This window comes from Sceloporus occidentalis, unplaced genomic scaffold (genome assembly GCF_023333645.1).
Source record: "Sceloporus occidentalis isolate IW3139 unplaced genomic scaffold, rSceOcc1.0.p SCAF_1, whole genome shotgun sequence".
Taxonomy (NCBI): domain Eukaryota; kingdom Metazoa; phylum Chordata; class Lepidosauria; order Squamata; family Phrynosomatidae; genus Sceloporus; species Sceloporus occidentalis.
The window spans coordinates 17317272-17327876 of NW_028316981.1; positions in this window are offsets into that span (position 1 = coordinate 17317272).

Genomic DNA, 10605 nt, shown 5'->3' on the forward strand with positions numbered 1-10605 from the left:
TCAGCCAAAAGGCTATCAGAGCAGCTTACAAATTGCTAGACATTTCCCTGCCCTCAGGCTTCCAATCTAAAGGGACAAGAGACAAAAGGAGAAGCGAATGTCAGGGGAAAAGTTCAGCAGATCTTCATTCTCCCACATTCTCTTTTCTGAGGGTCACATTCTCTCAGCCTCAGAGGCAGGGCATGGCCAAATCTCTCTCTCTGCACCTCTCCCATGGTGATGCTAAGGTCATGCAATAATAATAATAATAATAATAATAATCGTAGTAGTAGTAGTAATTGGCAAGAAAACTGCAGAATATCCATGAATGAGAGAGTGTGACGTACCCAATGTCACCCTGTGGATTTACATGGCTGAGCTGGGATTAGAACTCTAGCCTCCCAGTTCACCATAGAAATTCACTGGCTGACTTTGGGCAAGTCACTTGCTCTTAGCTTCAACTCCAACTCCTAGGTATTCCTTCATGGTAGGTTTTATCCATGGCAGAATTCCTGCCATTGCACCCCACTCTGCTCCTTCTTGAAGATTCCTGCTTGGCAGAAGAGCATTGCCACTTGGCACCCCACCCCTCCCCTTCTCATCTGTGAAGGTCACACTGTCTCAGCTTCAGGGGCATCCCATGGCAAAACTCCTCCTTATGCCAAGAAAACCCTTGGTTTGTCCCATCTTCCCTTGGCATCCTGTTGTTGAACAGGGGTCAGACTACATGTCCTCTAGGATCTGATGTATTCCTATATATTACTTCATAGCAGAAGGGGGTTGGACTGGATGGTCCTTGAGTCCCCTCAGCTCTACCATTTCTTGTTGGGGCTTCAATCACAGTTTATTTGTTGAGACTGGGCTTCCCCCCCTTGTGTGTGTGCCTTCAGGTTTTTTTAAGCATAGGAATGTTCTTTAAACATCTGCCAAACTTCCTTTTGACATGGTAATTGAGTTTGAAATGAAAAGTAATTAGCATAATTATTTGACTTGTCTTTTATTGTCATTTGAGAAATCTGTGAAAAATATTTCACTAGCTGCTGAAAGGGAGAGAAGAAATCACCTTTTGAAAGGGGGATTTGTGGAACGAACTTTTTTTAAAAAAATCTCATCAAGTTCGCAATGAACGAGAAGAAAAACATGGGTTTCTCAAATCACTACTTACGATTGACCAGGGGCAGGATTAAGTTTCAATTTGTTCACCCTCATCCAATCCATTATTGACAGCAGACACTGGTTTAGTACAGAGACTGCTTCCTTGGAGTCAAATGGGAAGGATGGGATAGAGGGTGTCATTACCAGTTTGGTGACACTGCAGCCCAAAACTCTGGATGACCTCTGCCAGCAGTTTCATGTAGATGTTAAATAACATGGCGGACAGAACAAAACCCTGAGACACTCTACAGGCCAAAAGCCAGGAGGCCAGACAGGAGTCCCCCAACACTACCTTCTGAGTTCATCCCTCCAAGAAGGACTGAAGCAACCGTAAGACAGTGCCCCCAAGTCCCATCCCAGAGAGGTGGCCCAGAAGGATACCATGGTTGATGATATTGAAAGCCACTGAGAGATCCAACAGGACTGACAGTAAAGGCTGTTTGACAGTGGAACACACTCCATCAGAGTGTAGAGGAGTCTCCTTCCTTGGAGGTCTTTAAGCAGAGACTGGATAGCCATCTGTCGAGAATGCTTTGATTTGGATTTCCTGCATGGCAGGGGGTTGGACTGGATGGCCCTTGTGGTCTCTTCCAACTCTACGATTCTATGGTTCTATGGCACATTACAGACTGCCCCTTTGGGGCGGCCTGTATCCAGCCCTTTCCCCACTGTATCGGGGCCTCAGCTGCCACAACGGCAGCCTTTGAGGCCCCGATCCACCATATTACAGGCCGCGGGGAAGATGCAAAAGGCCACTTCCTCGCAGCCTGGAAAGGGGTGTCCTCGGGGCTTCAAGCCCCGAGGACACCCCATGGCGGTGGGGAGGACGAGAAAGGGGCCGCTCAGCCCTTTTCATTTGCGTCGCTGGCACAGCCATGTAAAGGCTGCACCCAGCGACACAAACGCCAGAAGGAGTTCCGTTTCGGAGCTCCTTCTCGTGCTGCGGAAAGGCCGCTCTAGGCACCCTCGCGCGGCCAGATGACGTCACAATCGCGCCACCTCGTTTGGAGGTGGCCCGGTGGTGACGTCATCATGGCAGCTCCCATGTAGAACGGGCGCCAAGCATTTTGTACGTGCTGAGCACGTACTAGGATTGAGGGCGTCCAGAAGGGACGCCCCTTTCTAACTCTAGTACGTGCTGAGCACGTACTTTTAGGCGCTTTTGTAACGCGCCTGTGATTGTAGGATTCTAGTACCAACAGCAGGACCAAAGCTATCTCTGTCCCATGGCCAAGTCTGAAGCCAGATTGAAATGGATCTAGAGAATCCGTTTCATCCAGCTGGGAGGCCACTACATGTTCCAACACCTTGCCCCAAAAGGGAATATTTGGGACTGGTTGATAGTTCTCCAATCTGGTGGGATCTTGGGAAGATTTTTTCTTCAGTAGTGGCCTCATCCCAGCTACTTTTAGGCAAGCTGGGAACCCTCCTTGCTGTAGTGAGGTGTTCACTCCTTCCTTTACCCTATTTTAAAGCAAGGATTTTCTTGAACTTATGTAAAGTGAAGGATTTGTATCTGAATGGCATATCTTACACTTTTAAATAACGTGATTAAAAAGAAGCAACATACATATTGTGGGATACTGATCCAACAATAAACAACTGCCAATGAAGTGTTACAGTTAAAATGCTTACATTGAAACAGCCCAGCTGTTGTTCCAATGAGAGGGTTGGAAAACAGTAATAATTACCTGACTTCAACACACACACACACACACACACACACACACACACGAATGAATGGTAAATTTTAAAAAAATTCCTTTAAAAAGTCATTTTGTTTAAACTAAAGTTTAAGTCATTGTTTAAACCAACCACCCTGAGAATATCGAAACTTAGAGCAGTTTTATGTAGTTCGCAGTTTAGGCAAATTTGCTCTAAAATTGTGATAACCAATTCTAACCAATGAACTGTCATTTAGCAAAAAGTTCAAAGCATAGTCATTTGAATATTTAACAGTAGCTTGGTCTGCTATAAATAATGCATTATTTAATTCAATATGAATAATATATTAATCACCAATATGTGATCTTGAACACATTTGCCCAAACGTAATGCTTCATTATGCCTGCAGTTTCTACATGTGAAACAAATTCACTTTACATAAACCCAACCTCTTGGAAAAGTTATTTAATTACTTGATTATAAGTAATTCTTCCCCCCGCAAGCATGTATGTTTCATGCACATGTTCTATGACCATGTTTCCCCTATCTTATGTTCTCATGCCTTGGGGTGCATGAGCAAAAACACTCTTTCTTTGTTAGACTGATTAAAAACAAAGAAAAACAAATCAGGTAGATAAATTAATTAGCTATACACTATCCAGTCCTTTATGGTAACATCGAGGGCATCACATGTGGCATCACATGGAGTTTTTAGGTGGTCATTCATTTTTCTCACTCCTCAATCATATTTCAAGGATATTTTCATATCTAAATAATTGATTGCCAAATGTTTTCTGGAATCACTGCAGTGTTGTTGGATTGCTAAAACCTTAGGATTGAAAGCTTTTAAAGCCATGCCCTGTCAACATTTTGTAAATGCAAATATTGGTGATGTTCTTATTCATACACAAAAAATGTTGCATACACACAAAACACAGACAGACAGAGAGACAGACAGACACATCCTTCTATTATTACAATTTGCTTCAGGCTCTTGGCCTACTTTTGATTGTAGACACTCAGCCTGTTCTGTAGTGATCCCCAAAGGAGTATGCTACTAAACTGATGATGTGTCTCCAAAATTGAAGGATTAATTACATAAAAGAGAAGGTTTAATGTCATTTTGCAAGGAGATCTTGTAGCACTTTTGATACCAACTGAGAGAAATTGGCAGGATAAGCTTTTGTAGATGTAAATCTACTCCATTTGATGCAGTAGGCTGTATGTATGAATAGCAATAGAAGTGCAAAACTTGTGGGTATGGTGATGAGGTGCATTTTTAATTATGGTCATTGGAACAAAGGTGAAGTAGATAACCATGTGAATGATGGTGGAAGTTACTGGACTATAGTGTAATTCTGGCTGGGAATAATAAAGGAGATGTGATAAAATGGGCAAGAGACCCCTCATGAGGGTGGGGTGTTAACTGGTGTTATGATGATATGTCTACTGTGTCTGGAAACCATTGTTTTGTTCAATCCACTATTGCTGCCTTGGAGTTTATGAATATATTCGAATTCTACTTTCTAATTGTCTTTTGTAGTTTTTTGGTTGAAGGACTGAGATCCAAGATGGTATGACTAGGAAGGTTAAACTATTCTGTAACTGGTTTTTCTTTAGTCCCATTTTTAATGTCTGATTTATGTTTAATGTTATAACAGAGATGGCTAAGGAACTATCTAAGAGCTCTGATGGTACAGTGGCTAAAAGCCTGTACTGCAGCCACTCACTCACAAATCACAAAGTTGTGAGTTTAGTAACAGCCACACACTTTGGGTCATCTCAGCCTGGCATCTGTCCATAAATCACTAAAATGAGTACCCAGTTTGTTGGGGGCAATTAGTTTACACTTTTTAAACCACTTAGTACACCATATTGCTATTGCTATATTAGTTGAAATAATATATATATATATATATATATATATATATATATATATATATATCAGCAACTATAGCAATTCAAAACAAATTCAGCAGTACTAAGCAGTGCACAATCCACTATCCCAGCAATAATCTAGAAAAGCAGTACTCACAAATAGAACTTAGTTTTGGGTGGTTTGGAGAAATCATAAGGTGGAGCCATCATAGCTGTTGTAGATATGACACCACTGATGAGATAGTCCCCTGGCTTATAATAATTCAGTGGGGCCTGTAGATCGTTTGCTATGTTGGACGGGCATTTTGCCTTCATTGCCCCACAGAAAACCTGAGACAGCAAGAGCATAAAGAGCAAGAGAAGCATCATTACAGTTTGCCTGTCACAAATACCACTTCACTATTGCTTTCTGCTCCAGAGCCCTTAATAAAAAGAGGCCCAGAGAATTTCCAAGCTGGCATTATTCATTAACTGCATAGAAAGTGATTGCATGTTGTTCTTGATTATGATGCTTATTTTTAGTTTCAAAGATGCTTGTTAGAGCAAACCTCAGAGCACTTGCAATTTGTTTACAATAGCTATGATTTTGATAATTATTAAGCTCCTGCAAAATCCTTGTTGCTCTCTGTTGCATCATGAGCACAGACTGAGAAAATATTTTTCCAAGATTTATCAATGATGCTCTGTGCACTTTATAGATAGTTATAGATAGATATTCTTGAATTGGTTTGCACATTGTTGATTTAGTCAATATTCCTTATTTATTTTCAGATCCTATGAACAGAAGGAGATGGGTTCCTACAGCCCTTTTGAACGGATTTCACTTGGCCAGCAGCAGCCAAACCTTCACAACAAAACCCAAACCAGTTCCAAAGTTACAGTCTTATAGTTAGTTTGTTTTGCCAAGCTAGTCTATGCACAAATCTTCAGAAGTTAGCCCCTAGCGCAGGTAGGGTTGCCATAAGCGAGGACCTCCAAACCAGGACAAATGTAGGACAAATGTAGGGCAACATTTTCAAATGTAGGACACATTTTTATAAAAATGGAGGACGCGCAAAAAATTGAGTTTTTTTAAAAAAATGTTAATATAAATGCATGTTTTTAGGCATGATCAAAATGGAGGACATTTTGGCATTATTCTTAGACAGATGGCAGAAAGGTATTTGGCCTCGGGTTCAACTTTACTTCTCAGAAGTGTGTACTTGGGCAAGGGACTGTGGTTTTTCTTCACTGCGCATGAGTTTGTAAAAATCACAGCAAGTTACATTGGCCGTGCCTCAGAGGCTTGTTGATATCAATATCATCATCATCATCATCATCACCACCACCACCACCACCACCACTATAATTGTGCAAGAAAGGCAGACTTGTTAGCATTCAAAGCGCCATAAATACACAGAAAATGCAGTTGCATATATTTAATAATAAAAAATAATGAAAAAATAAAGAAAAAACAAGGCAGGGGTGTATATATTTAATAATAAAAATTAATGTAATAAAATAAAAACAAGCAATAATAAAAATTAATAAAATAAAATAAAAACAAGCAATAATAAAAATTAATGAAATAAAATAAAAACAAGCAATAATAAAAGTTAATAAAATAAAATAAAAACAAGCAATAATAAAAGTTAATGAAATAAAATAAAAACAAGCAATAATAAAAATTAATAAAATAAAAAATAAAAAGCAATATTAAAAATTAATGAAATAAAAAATAAAAAGCAATAATAAAAAATAATGAAATAAAATAAAAACAAGCAATAATAAAAATTAATAAAATAAAAAATAAAAAGCAATAATAAAAATTAAAAAATTAAATAAAATAAGTATTTTATATTTTTAAATATAATTTAAAAACCCCAAAATACCAAGGCAGACCTAATGGCCACTGACTCAGCTCTCCTCCTCCTCCTCCTCCTCTGGCCCAATTCTGCCCTGGCCTTCAGGCACTCTTCCTCCGGCTCCTTCCTCCTCCTCCTCCTCCTCTCCCCCCTCCTCCTCCTTTTGACGGCTGGCACGCGCATGGAGGGAAACAGGGCAGGCGCGCGCGCGGAAGCAACCGGGGCAGGCGCATGGGGGGGAGGAAAGCGAGGGAGGCGTGCGCGGGGGGAGGAAAGTGGGGCAGGCGCGCGCGGGGGGGAGGAAAGTGGGGCAAGCGTGCACGCGCACGGAGGGAATGGGGCAGGTGTGTGCGCTGCCACTGGCCCCTGCTGAGGCCTGGGCGGCGCGCAAGCCCTCCCAGTGGGGGCGCGGTGGCAGCGGCGCTTCTGCCGCCCGCCAAGGAAGAGGAGGAAGGCGGAGCCGGAGGAGGAGGTGGGTTGGCGCCGCAGCAGCCACATTAGCGGCAGCGGCAATGGCCGGAGCGGGCCCTCAAACCGGGAACAAGGCACGGGTGGGGGCCCAAACCGGACCAGGACCGGGAGGGGCCCCCCGAAACCGTGAATGGCACGGGGGCCGCCGGGTTATGGCAACCCTAAGCGCAGGTGGTATTAGCTTTGCCCAGATATTCTCTTTCCATCAGCTCCCCACAACATTGGCATTAGGACTGAAACAATTGCTTGAGTTTACATCAGGTCTTCTTTTGTTTGGTTTTTGTTTAGTGCTATTTCTAATGTCTGATTTATTTTTAATATCATAAGATATTAAGAGATGGCTAAGGAACCATATAACAGCCATTGTTGACAAGATGAGAGGAGGGCATAAAAACATAATCCCACATTTCTTTACTGCCCAGAAACAGCATGATTCATTGTGCGGCCTGGTTGCAGTTCAGGATGGGAGGTCAGCTTCAGAGGCCATCCATGGTCACCTCCCAGCCAATCTCTCCTCCAGAATCCAGTTTATGTGCTGCGAGGACAAAGATGGAGCACAATGGTGTCATTGGGGGGTGGGCGGTCCTCACCAGGTGACACCTTAAAGGTTGGGGTGACACCAATGCTCCTCAGACATGTACTCTTGGGCACTTGTTAAAGAAAAGCCCTCCAGATAACAGTCATTGTATGTGCAGGGGCGAGTGGGGCTTAAATAAGACATCACACAAATAGGATGAAAGAAGAAAACCACAACATTTATTGATTACAGCTGTTGATGGGTTGGCACATGCATGGGTACTGATCCAGGCATTAACCAGCCAGCCTGCTGACCAGTGATCCCAGCCATCTAGCCTTTGTCAGAACCATACTATAGCAGGAGAGATATGCCAATGCTGGTCCCCAAGGGGTTCTCCCCACTCCCTGATGGTGGTGCCAAAAAATCCAATGCCTCCACCTGGGCATTACCATTTCTGCCCCAAACTACCTGAATTCCCCTGGAAAGAGTTTATGTATAACTAAATGGGAAGGTGCTGTGATTTTGTCCCTGATCCAGTTCCATGCCAGGTGCCCCACACTTGTGACAAATAGGGAGAAATGTAAGGTACTACACTTAGAGAGAAAAAACGAAATGCACAGATAGAGAAGGGAACATCTGGCTTGACAATAGTATATGTGAAATGGATCTAGGAGTCCTAGTAGACCACAAGTTGAACATGAGTCAACAGTGTGATGTGGAAGCTAAAAAGGCCAATGCAGTTCTAGGCTGTAATAGTGCCAGTCTATTCCACTTTGGTCAGGCCTCACCTGGAATAGTGTGTCTAATTTTCATAGAATCATAGAATCATAGAGTTGGAAGAGACCACAAGGGCCATCCAGTCCAACCCCCTGCCATGCAGGAAATCCTGTGTTTGAAGACCTCTAATGAAGGAGACTCCACTATACTCCGAGGGAGTGTGTTCCACTGTCGAACAGCCCTTATTGACAGGAAGTTCCTCCTAATGTTGAGGTGGAAACTCTTTTCCTGGAGCTTGCATCCATTGTTCTGTGTTCTAGTCTCTGGAGCAGCAGAAAACAAGTTTGCTCCCTCCTCATCCCAATGAGGCCATGACCCATCAAAATCAAATATTTATGTTTCATCATTAAATGTTCCTTTACACTCAAGAGAGGCCTTAGTACAGGGGTAGGCAACCTTTTTGAGCCGGGGGCCAGGTTGCTGTCCCTCAGACAACTGGGGGGCTGAAGCCGGGGGGTGGAGCTTTCACCCTCTGGGGGTGGGGCCACATGCCGAGGATGGAGCTTCCACCCTCCGGGGGCCAGGCCTTCTTCTCTTTGCTGGCCCCTGATGGGGCCCCAGGCCCTGTCAGAGGCCGGGAAAGAGCCATCAGGGGCCGCCAGCACTGGAGGCCTCCCCCTCTTTGCCGGCCCCCAGCGACGGCATTGGGCCTCCCAGAGGCCCGCTGCCGCCACCGGAGCCCTCCTGGAGGCCCCCAGCGACAGGGCGGAGCTTCTACCCTCTGGGGGCCAGGCCTCCTCCTTTTTGCCGGCCCCTTACGGGGCCCCAGGCCCTGTCAAAGGCCGGGAAAGAACCGGCGGGGCCCACCAGCACTGGAGGCCTCCCCCTCTTAGCCAGCCCCCAGCGACGGCAGCGGGCCTCCCAGAGGGCTGCTGTTGCCGCCGGAGCCCTGTTTGAGGGCTCCGGCGGCCGCAGCAGGCCTCCTAGAGGCTGCCACCAGTGGCGGCGAAGTCTCGTGTGACCTTTTCTGTGGTCGCAAGAGACTTTTCCTCTAGGCTGCTGCCATTTCCCCCCCCCCCCCCCAAATGACAGTGAAGTCTCGCGCGACCTCGGGGAATGTCATGTGAGACTTCGCCGCCATTTTTTGGGGGAAATGGCGGCGCCTGGAGCGGCGAAAAGCCGCAATTGGCGGCAGCGGTAGCCAGGGGCCGGCTGAAAGGCCTCCGTGGGCCGCATTCGGCCCGCGGGCCCGAGTTGCCGACCCCTGCCTTAGTACAATAATGTAGCATTTGGGGATGAAAATACAACCCGGATTGCCTTCTTTTGGCCTTACTGATTTATATGTTTGTTTACAGTATTTGTCTTTTTCATTGCATTACTAGTATAAACCACTAAAATAAATTTGAATTCAATATTTCTATTGTCTGTGGTTCTGCTATTGCAGAAGAACTTCTCCCTGAAATCCAATGTGGCTTTAGAGCTAATAGGAGCACTACAGACATGGTATTTGCCCTTAGACAACTGCAAGAGAAATGTAGAGAGCAGAACAAAGGACTCTATGTAACATTTGTCGACCTCACCAAAGCCTTCGACACTGTGAGTAGAAAAGGTCTGTAGCAGATCCTGGAATGACTAGAATGCCCCCCCCCCCCCAAATTCCTCAAAATGATCATCCTGCTACATGAAGGCCAGTCAGATATGGTGATGCTCTCTCGGAGCCCTTTCTAATAACTAACGGTGTGAAACAAGGTTGTGTTCACACTCCAACTCTATTTACCATCTTCTTCAGCATGATGCTCCAAAGGGCTATGGCAGATCTCGAAGAAGAAGACGGCATTTATATACGCTATCGTACTGATGGTAGCCTGTTTAACTTAAGCCGCCTGAGGGCCCGCATTAAGACTCTGAACTATCTAGTCTGTGAGCTGCTTTTTGCTGATGATGCTGCCCTCATTGGCCATATGGAAGCAGCTCTGCAGCGCCTAACATCTTGTTTTGCAACATCTGCAGAGCTCTTTGGAGTGGAAGTCAGCCTGAAGAAAACGGAAGTTCTCTACCAGCCGGCACTGCAGGAAGAACACTACCATCCCCACATCACTGTAGGCACATCTGTGCTCAAGTCTGTTCAACAGTTCACCTACCTGGGAAGCATCATCTCCTCAGATGCCAAGATTGATAAAAAGATCGATCACAGACTGGCAAAGGCATATAGTGCATTTGGAAGGCTTCACAAAAGAGTCTGGAGTAACAAACACTTGAGGCGATGCACAAAAATCAGTGTGAATATTGCCATTGTACTGTCTATTCTTCTCTACGGGTCTGAAACATGGGTCACCTATCGCCATAGAATCATAGAATCATAAAGTTGGAAGAGACCAC